Source organism: Triticum urartu, chromosome 6A (assembly GCF_056163025.1).
Source record: "Triticum urartu cultivar PI428250 chromosome 6A, HENAU_Tu73, whole genome shotgun sequence".
Taxonomy (NCBI): Eukaryota; Viridiplantae; Streptophyta; class Magnoliopsida; order Poales; family Poaceae; genus Triticum; species Triticum urartu.
In genome coordinates, this window is record NC_141878.1 from 521756743 (window position 1) to 521771754 (window position 15012).

Here is a 15012-nt window from a genome sequence, read left to right on the forward strand (position 1 = left end):
TTACTTAGATCTGCTCATCCAAATATCTTGCCATAGCTTTAGACATCGACCTAGGTATTTTTCCTGGACTTCATAAAAAAGCATATATGTTTTTCCTGTGATATCTAGTAGAAGAACTAATTTGTATGTCTAACAGATGGACAGGACTTGGATAACTTCTGCTTGAAGATTCTCCGCTGCATATGTCGAGGGGGTTGAAAACTTCATGAACTTTATCAGAGCTGAGTACGGTGGTCTGAAATCAGATGTGCTCTGCCCGTGTAGCAGTTGTATGAATTCAGTTACAAGACCCCAGTCAACTGTGCAAAATCATCTAGACTTGTATGGGATGTCGGTCACATATACTAGGTGGGTTCATCATGGTGAAGCTGTGAACGTCAATGTTATTGACTACATGGAAGCAGCAGATCACCATCTTGATCTGCCTGATGCTCACGTGGAAGAGGAGGAGGAGGTGGTGGTGGAGAGCCAGTGAGTTTGACCAACATTGAAACAATGCTACGAAATGCTCGTGCATTCCGTGAACTTTCACCTGCAAAAGAAAAACAGTGGGCCCGCATGTTGGAACAATGCAACGTTGCTGTCACCCCAGGAAATAAGCTGTCAGTATTCTCAGCTATGGTCACCTTTCTTCAGGTGAAGACATCTGAGCGGATGACCAACAAATCATTTGATGCGATGTTGGCTGCTTTCCGCGAATCTTTCCCAGATGCGTCTGAGCTGCCACACACCTACAGTAAAATGAAGAATTTCCTTCGTGCAGTTGGAATTGGATAGGATATGATCCATGTTTGTAAGAATAATTGTGTTCTGTTCCGGAAGGATTATGCCAACTTAAGTGAATGCCCGAAATGCAAATCATCAAGATGGAAAGATGGCGATGCTGTGAAGAGGATTCCTCATAATGTTCTGAGACATTTTCCAATTACACCAAGATTGCAGAGGTTGTTTCATGATGCTGAAACAAGAGAGGATGTACTATGGCATTCTAGGAACCAGGAGTACAGAGATCAGAATGTAATGAGCCATCCATCTCATGGTAGTGAGTGGAAAAGCTTCAATGATAAACACAAAGAGTTTGCTGCTGACCCAAGAAACATTAGACTTGGCTTAGCTTCAAATGGATTTAACCCATTTGGCCACCAGAGCGCCACATATAGCATGTGGCCAGTGCTTGTTATCCCTTACAACATGCCTCCAAATGTCTGCACCGAAGAATCAAACTACATGATGGCCTTGCTCATCCCAGGTCCAAAAAGTCCTGGAAAGGATTTTGATTTGCTCATGGAGCCTCTTGTGGAGGAACTTCAACATCTATGGAAGGGTGTTCTCACTCGAGACCTATATAGCAGCCCACCAGCTGATTTCTTTCTGCATGCTGTTATAATTTGGTGCATCCATGATTATCCGGCTTTGGGCACTATGTCAGGGAGAACGACACATGGTTACAATGCATGTGTTCGCTGTGACAGGAATCCACTGTCATATGCAATACTTAGCAATATCTGTTACATTGGACACCGCCGTTTCCTTGCCAAGGACAAGCCGCATCCTAGAAAACACCGAAGACATGTGTTCAATGCAAAGCATGAAAACTGTGATGCGCCAAAGAGGCTCACCGCCAATGAGTTGCAAGTGGAATTAGAGAAGGTCAGGCATATTACACTAGGAAACCATCCTAGTAATGGTAGCGGGAAAAGGAAGCGTGGCAGGGTAGAAGAGAGATTATTGTTTACCCGTAGGTCCACTTTGTGGGACTTGGAGTATTGGAAAGATTTGGATCTAAGGCATAATCTTGATGTGAATTGCACATCAAGAAAAATATATGTGATAGCATTATCGGCACACTTCTTGATATTGAAGGAAAGACGAAAGATACCTTAAAATCTAGGATTGATTTGACACACTTGGGTATCAGAAAGGATTTGCAGGTGCAAGATGAAGGTAAACCACGGGATATGGCACCAGCTGTGTACGTCTTGGACAAGGTAAAAAGAAAAGAATTTTGCGAGGTCCTGTCACGTGTGAGATTCCCACATGGATTTGCTTCCAACCCTGAAAGGAGAGTCAGTGCAGATGGAAACAAGGTACAAGGGTTGAAAACTCATGACTTCCACATCCTACTTCAAAGGGTTTTACCTATTATCCTTAGAGGATTGGGCCGCCCTGACTTATATAGAGTAGTTGCAGAGTTGGGACAATTCTTCAGGGAACTCTGTAGTAGGAATATCAGGATAGATGCTTTGGAGCGTCTTAGAGACAAGATACCAACTATCCTATGCGACCTTGAGAAGATATATCCTCCAGCCTTCTTTGATGTGATGGTGCATTTGGCTGTTCATCTACCTGATGAGGCACTACTTAGAGGTCCAGTACAGTATGGCTGGATGTACCCTATTGAAAGGCGGCTAGGCACTTTCAAGGGCTATGTTAGGAACAGAGCTAGACCCGAGGGTTCCATTGCAGAGGCCTACATTGCTACAGAAGCGTTGACATTCTGCTCAAAATACATTGAAACAGCTGATCAGCTTAGCAAAGAGATGGGTGAAGACAATCCCGGGCTCAATGTTTTCGATTATTCTGCTCGAGTTACAGGGAAGAGTCGATAAGAGGACAAACCTAAAGATTTGGACAAAATGGTTTGGTATGTGTTGAATAACTGTCCTGAGATACTACCTTATATCAAGTAAGTGCAGTACTGCAGCTTATACATCATAATCTACTAAACTTGCAGCACATTCTTATATATTTAGATGTTTGACGCGATCACTATGTTGTGCAGCATCTACAAAGAGGAGTTACTGCCGCAAAATCCAAGAAACATTGACAAACTGGTTATGGCAGGATTTGCGAAATGGTTCAAGAACCATGTAAGCTTTTGAAGTGCACTGTCAGTTTTTTAATATATTGAGTACATAAGATGATCAGATTGTCTATTTTCTAACCATAGGTTAAGAAGATGCAGGAGGATGGGCAGGCAGTTCATGATGTCCTTTAGTTACTAGCAATGGGTCCTGATACTCGGGTAAGACATTATGAATCTTGCCTTGTTGGAGATGTGCGCTACAACACCCTTGCACGAGACGAAGGCAGGAAGACAAAAAACAGGGCCATCATGAGCACGGATACGTATGACAAAGAGACAACTGAAATGTATGCTAACATAACAGACATTATTCAGTTGTAGTATATCTCCAGTTTCGAGGATCATCGGTGTGTGGTTCTGTTGTGTTGTCATTGGTATAACCTGTTTTCCAGGATCGTAAAACCCAAAGCTGATGATTATTTCAAATCAATCAATGTCAAGGCGGCGTACCAGACCAATGAGCCTTTTATTTTGGCAAATCAAGCAACACAGATATTTTTCTTGGAAGACACATTTGCATGTAGCGATGACTGGAGAGTATTGCAAAGGTTTGAGCAGAGGAATTCGTTTAATGAAGTTGCACAACAAGATGATGCTTACACTGCTCCTGATGTACAAGATAAAACATATGTTCCTAATATCTTTGAGAACCATCACGTCAATGAAGCCGGCGAAAAGATTGCCTGTCGTGCTGTGGACATACAAGAGTTGATCAAGAAGAAGCCAACGTTCGAGGACGTTGAGGACGAAGAAGAAGATGACACCATGGGGAATTACGATTCAGACTGATACACATGTCAAAGATGTTGACGCTGCTGCTGCGGATGATGATTACATTGCTTTTGTCATATTTGCCTGTCAGAAGACGTTTTTTATCTACTATGTGAAATTGTGTTTGCTATGACAACTGAAACCAGATGAACATGTTGTTTAGTATTTTGCTGTGAGAACATCACTTGTTATGTATGCTGATTTGTGTTTGGTGATTGTATGACAACTAAAACATGATGACATTGTTGTTTAGTTGTACTCATATTTGGCTATGAAACTTGAATTTGATGACATAGTTTGCTGTTGGACTGCAATTTGCTTGACGTCTTCGAATGAGAACAAAGCTAACCCGACAGGGCCTCTGCTATTTATTTATTTATTTATTTATTTATATGAGCAAAAGGGGATACCCCCTGATTTCTGTTAATAGAAATCATTAGATGTTCACAACACTACGCCCAGCCTGCTACACATGTTTCATTCATTACTAGTTTCAGCAAAGTGCTCATGTCGTAGCCACTGAATACATCACGAGTGCTACATACGCTGCAAATAAAGAGACAATCATCCTACAAAGCACATCGATTTTGCCCATTATCTTCACAAGATCTTTCATCTCCTCATTGCTGTTAAGGCCGTTCAACAGCTGTTGCTTGGCCATGATCAGAGGAACTGCATCTTTAAGCTTCTGCTCTGCATCTTCCTCTTCTGTCGTTCCTTCAGTTACTTGTCTAACACCCCAACCTGCTGGTATTGGGATTCCTCGGCTAACCAAATAATCAGCGTAGTTGCATTCCCCCACATCAGCAACTTCCCAGAAATACAAATCACACGAATCTTCCCTTTTCTGCACAAATCAAATTGGTAGATCATCAACCAAACTATTAAAAAAAATCAGCAACTGAAAGCAGCAGAACAACACTTAAACATATTATTACCCCATGATTCGGGCATTTGTAGAAGACTCGGCCAGGGTTGCAGATTGTGGTTGAGACGCGACGGATGACTGTGTGATTTGCAGCAGTGGCACCACACCAACGGCAGCGGGTTGCGATGAGCAATCGGCCGCGGTGCGCGTGCCGGCGAGGGTGTGATGAGACCCACAGGCGATGGTACGGGTTGCGACTTGGCACATATCTGGTTGTTGCCTGCTGAAGAGCAGGTGGACGAGCAGCCAGCGGACATGGTTGCTGCAGCCAGAGCTTCTGATGCTAGGCAGAGTAAGTAGAGAAGAGGAGAAGCGAACGTTGGATATGTCAGTTTCATTACTTGCAGAGTAGCATAGCACCATATATAGTCATAGTCTAGGTTTGGATTCGAACCAGCTACAGGAGCACGTCTTTCTTTTTTCTAAAACTCGGCAACGTTTCATTACTGGTAAACTAGCTTGTTCTGTACGCCTTCCCAAGTCTTTGATTTTCTTTCCCTTTTTTGCGAGGAAGGAAGGAGGACAAAATTGAGAGTTCCTGGGACTCGAACCCAAGACCTCTCGGTTGAAAAGCAAGGGTGCTAGTCACTTATGTGGCGAACATTCCCTGTGAGGAGGACGGCAGACGAACGCATTTTCCTCGCAGTTTTCTTCCTATATATAAAAAAGTATGCTACTTGGTGTCCGCTTAGTCAACAAAACGATTGTGCCAACCTTGACCGTTGGATTGACATTCAGCGTTTGTCGCGTTTCTTCAGTCTCTTCTTCCTCGAGCCGCCAAAGCCAAACCAGCGCCGGCGGGACCGCTTGCTCCCGCCTCCCACAGCTGGCTGTGATCTGCTCCGGCTCCTGTTCGTTCCCGTCCGAGGCCTCACCATCGTCCTCCGCCTTGGTTCGCTCGCCGCGGCGCTGCCCTCCGGTGTTGTCAACATGGTCAACAACTGAGAGGAATAAGGAGATGACTGTACATGGTGAGGATGACAGTAGGGACCCAGCATCGTGCACAGTAATTTTGTTTTTTCGGGATGGAGAAGGGTATCAACTGGGTTGTGCGGGACCCGTGGCCTGTCTAGCCCAGGCTTTTATTTCATATATTTAGCACATGGCCAGCCCAGTTTGTTCTTTCCTTTCTGAAAATTGCTAGCCAGCTATTTTGTTTTTTGCAGAATAACCAATGTAGGCCTAGTTGCTTTTCTACGCCCTGCTGGGCCGGAAATCTTTCAAGACGAGGAGGGATGCATTTTGCCTAGAAAATGGGCTATAAGTAATAAGAAATGGGCTATAAGTAATAATAAATGGGATGTAAAATGAAAAAATACAGCAAACAAACAATTAGTTCCAAAATACTGTTTTCTTTCGGATTTTGATATTTTAAATTTCATTGTTTTTGTGCGGGTAAAATTTCATTGAATTTAAATTAAGGTATATTTGGATTTAAAATTAATTTGAATCTGGCTAGAAATTTTGGGCTGTATGCTGTTTGGGACAGATTTGGAGGCTGACTTGTGGGTCTACTAGGTTAACGTGCACTTTGGCTTTGTCAACTCAGTCCACAAACGATTCTAGCAGCAGTGACCGTTGGATGTTAATCCAACGGCCGTGCTGCTTCTTCAATATCTGATCGTCTTGCTCCAGCCGCCTAAATCAGCTCCGGTGGGACTGCCTGCTCCCGCCTCCCGTGGCCGGCTGTGCTGCCGCACAGGCCGCACCGCCCCACCCTACTTCATTGCTGGCCAGGCCATTCCTCTACTCACCCACACCTCCTGTTATTTTTCGGCGACGACAGCCGGACCAGTAAACCCTCGTACTCCCCACCGCGTGGGCAACCATTGCCGAGTCTTCCCCGGCTCCGTGTCGTTCCCTTCCTAGGCCTCGCCGTCGTCCAGCGCCATGGTGCTCTCGGCGCAGCCTGGTCAACTTGGTCAACGAATGACATCCATCGGCCGTGGACTGTACGCGCAAAATAATGATTCCTCCACCTGACAGCTGGGACCCACCGGAAGGGCCTCTATATTTCGTGAAAATCGTTCCCCCCGCTGACATGTCGGACCCACCAGCTATATCTTCGCACGCAAGGAAGTGCCTCCTTATTACGCACAAAAAAATGAATACCCCCCTGCTAGCTGGGACCCACCATAATGGGAGGATGACTTGTGGGCCAACAAAGTTGACGGGGACGGAGGGCCTTGCCAACTTAGTCAATATGAACAATTCTTGCTCCAGTGACCGTACGATGTCCATCCAACGGCCGTAGTGCTTCTTCAACCTCTGGTCTTCTTGCTCCAGCCGCCCAAAGCAGCGCCGGTCGTGCTGCATGCTCCTGCCTCCCGTGGCCAGTTGTGCTGCCGCGGAGGCCTCACCGCCCCCTACTATTCCCACCGCTGGCCAGGCCCTGCGGCGATGGCAGCCTCACACCGCAGCCGAACTAGTGAACCCTCATACTCCTCTCCGCGCGGGCTTCCACTACCGCGTCTTCCCCGGCTCCGCGTCGTCCCCTTCCTAGGCCTCGCTGTCGTCCACCGCCGTGGTGCTCTCGGCGCGGCGTGGTCAACGTGGTCAAGGAACAACTTCCATCGGAAGAGTACTGTACGTGGAGAGGCTGACAGCTGGGTCCACGGCCACATCCCAGTTTTTTGTGATTTGCCAAGTAAGTCGCTTTGTCAGGCCTGTTGGGCTGCAAATCTTTCAAGACGAGGAGAGCTTTCATTCGGCTGGCCGAGAAAATGGCCCATCGGTAATGAGAAATGGGACGTACATTTTTAAAAAACATCAAACCGGCAATTAGCTTCAAATATCTTTTTTTTTCATTTCAAGATTTTAAATTACATTAATTTTTATGCGTGGAGAATTTGTTTGATTTTATATTGATATACATTTATTTTTAAAATCAGTTTGAATGTGAGTCGAAATTTCAGGATTAAAAACAGTTTGGACCGCACAGAAATATGCAAAATTTCGTATAATTTTTTAACCGTGGCCACAATTTGGGCTGTAATGCTAACAAAAAGAATATGGGCTCCAAAAAAAAACCTTAAGAATTAAAAAATGGGCTGAAAATTATTAGAAATAATGGCAGATGGGCTGTATGCTGTTTTCCACAGATTTGAGGCTTTCCTAAAAAAAGGTTGACGCACAAGCAGTGACTGTTGGATGTCCATCCAACGGCCGTCGTGCTTCTTCAATCTCTGCTCTTCCTGCTCCAGCCGCTCAAACAAGCGCCAGCGGGACTGCCTGCTCCCTCCTCCCCGCGGCCGGCTGTGCTGCCGCGCAGGCCTCATCGCCCCACCGTACTCCCATCGCTGGCCTAGCCATCCCTCTACTCACCCACACCTGCTGTTATTCTTCGGCGACGGTAGACGAACCAGTAAACCCTCGTACAGTCGTACTCCCCTCCGCATTGGAAACAACTGCCGAGTCTTCCCTACCTCCGTGTCGTTCCCTTCCTAGGCCTCGCCGTCGTCCACCGCCCTGGTGCTCTCGGCGTGGCCTGGTCAACGTGGTCAACGACCGACATGCATCTGAAGTGGACTGTACGTGGAGAGGCCGACAGCTGGGTCCACGGCCGCACGCAAGGAAATGCCTCCTTATTACACGCAAAATTATGATTCCTCCACCTGACATCAGGGACCCACCGAAAGGGCCTCTGTATTTCACGAAAAAACGTTACCGCCGCTGACAGCTCGGACCACCAGCTATATCTTCGCACGCAAGGAAGTGCCTCCTTATTACGCACAAAAAAATGAATACTCTCCCTGTTAGCTGGGACCCAGTATAGTGGCAGGCTGACTTGTGGGCCTACTAAGTTGACGGGGACGAGGGCTTTGTCAACTTAGTCAATATGCATGATTCTAGCTCCAGTGACCGTACGATGTCCATCCAACGGCCGTTGTGCTTCTTCAACCTCTGGTCTTCTTGCTCCAGCCGCCCAAACCAGCGCCGGTCGTGCCTCGTGCTCCTGCCTCCCGTGGCCGGCTGCGATGCGGCAGAGGCCTCACCACACCCTACTACTCCCACCGCTGGCCAGGCCATCCCTCTACTCACCCACACCCCCTGTTACTCTGCAGCGATGGCAGCCTCACACCGCAGCGAACCAGTGCACTCGTACTCCTCTACGCGTGGGCATCCACTGCCGCGTCTTCCCCGGCTCCGCGTCTTCCCCTTCCTAGGCCTCGCTGTCGTCCACCGCCCTGGTGCTCTCGGCGCGGCGTGGTCAATGTGGTCAAGGAACGGCTTCCATCGGACATGGACTGTACGTGGAGAGGCTGACAGCTGGGTCCACGGCCGCAGCAAGGAAGTGCCTCCTTATTACGTGCAAAATAATTATTCCTCCACCTGACAGCGGGACCCACCAGACGGGCCATCGTATTTCGCAAAAAAACGTTTCCCCCTGACTGACGGGACCCACCAGCTACATCTTCGCATGCAAGGAAGTGCGTCCGGGCAAAAAAAAATGATTCGCCCCCTGACTACTGGGACCAACCAGCTACATCTTCGCAGGCAAGGAAGTGCCTGACAGTCGGGACCCACCTAGTCGAAGCGTACGTAGCGTTGTCATTCTGGTCGTGAACGTGTATGTACATACTGGTCGATGTAGAGGCGCGCACGTAGCATGTACACGTACGTGCAGCGGCCAGGGTGCAAGAAAGAAAATACGGCCAAGTATGTGTACATACGGGCGGGGTCTCAAACGCCTACTCGCGCATACGTACGGCCAGGGCTCGTGTACATTGCTGGGTCGGAACGGAGAAACAACGTTGTCATCGTGTTCATGGGGAGGCAACGGAATGCGTCGTGTTCATCGGGAGAGCTTGGACGAAACAGGCGATGGAAACGAGGCCTGGCGTACCGCAGAACGGAGGAAACAGCCTTGTGTTCGACCGGCCACGTTCGAAACGGGATCCTGTTCACCATGAGGGGTCTGGCGTACCGCAAAACGGAGGAAACGGACCTCCTACGGTCAAAACGGGGGTCCTGTTGATCGGGAGGGGTGTGGCGTACCGCAAAACGGACGAAACGGACTTGTGTTGGAGCGCTATGGTCGAAACGGGGGTCCTATTCTTGGGAGGGGTGTGGCGTGCCACAAAACGGGACTCCACGGGATACTGTTCATCTCCACCGTCGACCCCCTCCAGCCTCCACGAGCTACTGTTCATCCACCGTCGACCTCCTCCAGCCTCCACCTACGACTGTTCATCCACGGGCTCCTGTTCATCCAGCCTCCACCGTGCGCTACTCCACCGGCTACTGTTCAACCAGCCCTCTCCACGGGCTCCTGTTCAACCACCCCTCCACGGGCTACTGTTCATCCTACGCTCCACCGTCTACTGTTCATCCTGCCCTCCACGGGGTGGTCCTGTTCATCCAGCCCTCCACAGGGTCCTGTTCATCCAGCCCCAACCGGCTCGATCGATCGGGGTCCTGTTCATCCAGAGGCAACACCACGGGGTCCTGTTCATCCACCCCCCCGCAACTCTCACTGTTCATCCAGAGGCAGCATCGATCGGCTTCAGTTAGCAGCAGTAGCGAAGGAATCGCTCGATCGGGTTCAGTTAACAACCATCGATCGATCGCTCGGGTTCAGTAACGCGTAGCCTGTAGTGCAATCGCTCGGGTTTAGTTAGAGACCAACGCCTCGCTCGGGTTCAGTTAGAGCCAACGCCTCGCACACACATGCGTACGTGTACGAGAGAAGCGTGCATCGCTCGGCCCCCGACCTCCCACCGTAACCGGCAACTCCCCGAAATTTTCCTCCCCTCGCTTCTACCACGGTTTTTTCCGTCATGGACGACCCAAAGAATGTCATGCAGCTGCGTCTCCGGCCTGGCCAGGACGAAAAGCCCATTTTCTGTCATGATTTTTTGTCATAGAAGTAGGAGCCCACCACATCTATGATGATACTGGGTTTTGTCACAATTATCGTCATAGAAGTGTCATATGTATGACAGAAAAAATTTCTGTTCGGCCCAAAATGTCACGGATGTGTCCTTTTTTTGTAGTGACTTTCGCCGGTACCTTAAACCCATCATATACCTTCCTCAAAACAGCCACCATACCTACCTATTATGTAATTTCCATAGCCATTCCGAGATATATTGCCATGCAATTTCCATCATCATCATATACATGACTTGGGCATTCATTGTCACATTGCTTTGCATGATCGTAAGATAGCTAGCATGATGTTTTCATGGCTTGTCCGTTTTTTGATGTCATTGCTATGCTAGATCATTGCACATCCCGGTACACCGCCGGAGGCATTCATATAGATTCATATCTTTGTTCTAGTATCGAGTTGTAATATTGAGTTGTAAGTAAATAAAAGTGTGATGATCATCATTATTAGAGCATTGCCCCAATGAGGAAAGGATGATGGAGACTATGATTCCCCCATAAGTCGGGATGAGACTCCGGACTTTAAAAATAAATAAAAGAGGCCAAAGAAGCCCAAATAAAAAAAGAGGCCAAATAAGCCCACCAAAAAAACAAAACAAAACAAAACAAAAAAATGAGATAAAAAGAGAGAAGGGACAATGTTACTATCCTTTTACCACACTTGTGCTTCAAAGTAGCACTATGTTCTTCATATAGAGAGTCTCTTGAGTTATCACTTTCATATACTAGTGGGAATTTTCATTATAGAACTTGGCTTGTATATTCCGATGATGGGCTTCCTCAAACGCCCGAGGTCTTCATGAGCAAGCAAGTTGGATGCACACCCACTTAGTTTCAGTTTGAGCTTTCATACACTTATAGCTCTAGTGCATCCGTTGCATGGCAATCCCTACTCACTCACATTGATATCTATTGATGGGCATCTCCATAGCCCGTTGATACGCCTAGTTGATGTGAGACTATCTTCTCCTTTTTGTCTTGTCCACAACCACTATTCTATTCCACCTATAGTGCTATGTCCATGGCTCACGCTCATGTATTGCGTGAAAGTTGAAAAGGTTTGAGAACGTCAAAAGTATGAAACAACTGCTTGGCTTGTCATCGGGGTTGTGCTAAGTGAATATTCTGTGTGGTGAAGATGGAGCATAGCCAGACTATATGATTTTGTAGGGATAGCTTTCTTTGGCCATGTTATTTTGAAAAGACATGATTGCTTTATTAGTATGCTTGAAGTATTATTATCTTAATGTCAAATGATAGACTATTGCTTTGAATCACTCGTATCTTAATATTCATGCCATGATTAGATATGTGATCAAGATTATGCTAGGTAGCATTCCACATCAAAAATTATATTTTTTATCATTTACCTACTCGAGGACAAGCAGGAATTGAGCTTGGGGATGCTGATACGTCTCCGTCGTATCTATAATTTTTGATTGTTCCATGCCAATATTCTACAACTTTCATATACTTTTGGCAACTTTTTATACTATTTTTGTGACTACCATATTGATCTAGTGCCCAGTGCCAGTTCCTGTTTGTTGCATGTTTTTTGTTTCGCAGAATATCCATATCAAACGGAGTCCAAACAGGATAAAAACTGATGGAGATTTATTTTGGAATATATATGATTTTTGGAAAGAAAAATCCACGCGAGACGATGCCCGAGGGGGCCACGAGGCAGGGGGCGCGCCCCTGACCCTCGTGGCCACCCCGTGAGGCAGTTGGTGCCCTTCTTTCGCCGCAAGAAAGCTAATATTCGGATAGAGATCGTGTTAAAATTTCAGCCCAATCGGAGTTACGGATCTCCGGGAATATAAGAAACGGTGAAAGGGTAGAATCGAAGAACGCAAAAACAGAGAGAGACAGAGAGACAGATCCAATCTCGGAGGGGCTCTCGCCCCTCCCATGCCATGGAGGCCAAGGACCAGAGGGGAAACCCTTCTCCCATCTAGGGAGGAGGTCAAGGAAGAAGAAGACGAAGGGCCCCCCTCTCCCCTTCTCTTCCGGTGGCGCCGGAACGCTGCCGTGGCCATCATCATCATCACCGCGATCTACACCAGCACCTCCGCCATCTTCATCAACATCTCCATCACCTTCCCCCCTCTATCTACAGCGGTCCACTCTCCCGCAACCCGCTGTACCCTCTACTTGAACATGGTGCTTTATGCTTCATATTATTATCCAATGATGTGTTGCCATCCTATGATGTCTGAGTAGATTTTCGTTGTCCTATCGGTGGTTGATGAATTGCTATGATTGATTTAATTTGCTTGTGGTTATGTTGTTGTCCTTTGGTGCCCATCATATGGGAGAGCACGTGGATCACACCATAGGGTTAGTTGTATGTTGATAGGACTATGTATTGGAGGGCAAGAGTGACAGAAGCTTCAACCCAGCATAGAAATTGATGCATACGGGATTGAAGGGGGACCAATATATCTTAATGCTATGGTTGGGTTTAACCTTAATGAACGTTAGTAGTTGAGGACGCTTGCTAATAGTTCCAATCATAAGTGCATAGAATTCCAAGTCAGGGATGACATGCTAGCAGTGGCCTCTCCCACATAATACTTGCTATCGGTCTAGTAAAGTAGTCAATTGCTTAGGGGCAATTTCGCAACTCCTACCACCACTTTTCCACACTCGCTATATTTACTTAATTGCTTCTTTACTTACAACAGCCCCTACCTTTTATTTACTTGCTCTTTATTATCTTGCAAACCTATCCAACAACACCTACAAAGTACTTCTAGTTTCATACTTGTTCTAGGTAAAGCGAACGTCAAGCGTGCGTAGAGTTGTATCGGTGGTTGATAGAACTTGAGGGAATATTTGTTCTGCCTTTAGCTCCTCGTTGGGTTCGACACTCTTACTTTTCAAAAACTGTTGTGATCCCCTATACTTGTGGGTTATCAGTTCCACTATTGGTTATTGACTGGAGACATGTCTCGGTCATGCCTGCATAGTTCTCGAACACGTAGGGTCCGCACGCTTAAAGTTCTGTGACAATCGGTATTATGAGTTTTCGTGTTTTGATGTAATGAAGGTAGTTCGGAGTCCCAGATATGATCACAGACATGACGAGGAGTCTCGAAATGGTCGAGGCGTAAAGATCAATATATTGGATGACTATGTACGGACGCCGGAAGGGTTCCGGGAGGTTTCAGACATATACCGGAGTACCGGGGGTTACCAGAACCCCCCGGGAAGCTATTAGGCCTTATGGGCCTTAGTGGAGAAGAGAGAGGGCAGCCAGGAGGTGGCGCACGGCCCTCCTTGCCCCAATCCGAATTGGATAAGGGGAAGGGACGGCGGCCCCCCTCTCCTTCCTTCTCCCCACCTCCTCCTTCCCCCTTCTCCTTCTTGGAATAGGAAAGGGAGGGGGCAAACCTACTTGGAGTAGGATTGCCCCTCCTTTGGGCGCGCCTCTCCCTTGGCCTGCCCTCTCCTCCTCCCCCCTTTATATACGGGGGCAGGGGAGCACCCCAAAGACACAACAATTGATATGTTGATCTCTTAGCCGTGTGCGGTGCCCCCTCCACCTTAATCCACCTCGGTCATATCGTAGCAGTGCTTAGGCGAAGCCCTGCGTCGGCAGTTTCATCAAGCATCGTCACCACGCCGTCGTGCTGACGAAACTCTTCCCCGAGCTCTACTGGATCGTGAGTTCGCGGGACGTCACCGAGCTGAATGTGTGCGGAACGCGGAGGTGCTGTGCGTTCGGTACTGAGGATCGGTCGATCGTAAAGACGTACGACTAACGGTCTACGAGGGTACGTAGACGACTCTCTCCCCTCTCATTTCTATGCATCACCATGATCCTGCATGTGCGTAGGATTTTTTATGAAATTACTACGTTCCCCAACAGTGGCATCCGAGCCTAGTTTTATGCGTAGATGTTATATGCACGAGTACAACACAAGTGAGTTGTGGGCGATATAAGTCATACTGCTTACCAGCATGTCATACTTTGGTTCGGCGGTATTGTTGGATGAAGCGGCCCGGGCCGACATTACGCGTACGTTTATGCGAGACCGGTTCTACCGACGTGCTTTGCACACAGGTGGCTGGCGGGTGTCAGTTTCTCCAACTTTAGTTGAACCGAGTGTGGCTACGCCCGGTCCTTGAGAAGGTTAAAACAACACGAACTTGACAAACTATCATTGTGGTTTTGATGCGTAGGTAAGAACGGTTCTTGCTCAGCCCGTAGCAGCCACGTAAAACTTGCAACAACAAAGTAGAGGACATCTAACTTGTTTTTGCAGGGCATGTTGTGATGTGATATGGTCAAGGCATGATGCTATACTTTATTCTATGAGATGATCATGTTTTGTGACGGAGTTATCGGCAACTGGCAGGAGCCATATGGTTGTCGCTTTATTGTATGCAATGCAATCGCCATGAAATTGCTTTACTTTATCACTAAGCGGTAGCGATAGTCGTAGAAGCAATAGTTGGCGAGACGACAACGATGCTACGATGGAGATCAAGGTGTCGCACCAGTGACAATGGTGATCATGACAGTGCTTTGGAGATGGAGATCAAAGAC